Here is a 1,193-nt window from a genome sequence, read left to right as displayed (position 1 = left end):
TGACCGCCCTTCTGCGGCCGGCTGTCGAAGCGATCGGCGTCGCGACAATTTTGAGGTTAATCGAAAAAATAGGAACGACCGATTGCGTAACAATACCAAAACGAATTATTGTTCCAGACGAGAAAATCAAACCACCCGTTGCTCCTTATGGTTTTTAACATAAGCCTTGACCAATTGTTCAATGAATGCACGTCCCTGAATAGAGTGCGATGGACTGGAGATGGTCCAGGGATCTAAAAAAAATGGTTCACTTTAATATCCATAGTTTCGTAGGGCTTTTTTTTTGTTCTTACAGTGTGTGCCCCAGACCGATAAAGGTTTGCGGGGTATATCAGTAAACGTATTACCCACAATTCGTTTAACAGTAATTTCAAATTTTTTTCGTTGAAATTTTATTTTCTGAAAAAAATCCCGAACTCGTACCAGCCGCGATCGTTCCTCCATCTGTCTCTTCCTGTGATCGCTTGCGCGTCTCTCTTCACATTTTTTTTTCTTTCTCCTAGGCGTATCCCCTCTCTGTCTTTTATGCATTACTCAACCATGGCTTCTAATCGATGCGCTTCTAGTTCGAACCACGTTCGTTTGCCTACTGGACGACAATAACGCGTAGATGGCGAAGGATGATGCATTGTGGGAATTTGTTTCTTGAAAGACCAAGAGTGGGTGGCTGGGGGTTCAAAAGCGGAGACATACACTACGCGGCTGTGCTTTTGCTCACAATGTGATAACTCGCCGAAACCGGCGTGATATTCGATTAATTTAATCTAATAAAAATGCGAATGGAATAAAACAATGTGTAACGAACATACAAATTCAAGTATCCGTACATACGGTCTACGTGCGACGAGGCGCGAATATTCAAATCCATTAAAAAGTGACTGTTCCGGTACGACCTTCGTGTGCGTTCGCAAACTGATAAGGAAAAGAGAAAAAAAAATCAGAATTTATATAAAAAGAAAAAGTGAAAAGCCCCACACCCTTCAAAGTCCTCCGTCCCGAGAACGCAAACATAATTTCCCAAAAGCTGTTTAAATGTCCTTTTTTTTCGACGGAAGATTCTTCCCGTATAACCTCGAAATTATTTCTCTTTAACTTAAAGGGGGGGGACTAAAATTGACGAGTGATAACGTATTATTACAAACGCGCCTTATCCTACCCTAATTTCCTTTATTCTCCCCCCCCCCCCTCTTTTC

This window comes from Cephus cinctus, unplaced genomic scaffold (assembly GCF_000341935.2).
Source record: "Cephus cinctus unplaced genomic scaffold, Ccin1 Ccin1_scaffold0975, whole genome shotgun sequence".
Taxonomy (NCBI): domain Eukaryota; kingdom Metazoa; phylum Arthropoda; class Insecta; order Hymenoptera; family Cephidae; genus Cephus; species Cephus cinctus.
The sequence above is the reverse complement of the archived record's forward strand: the minus strand, read 5'-3'. Positions refer to the sequence as shown.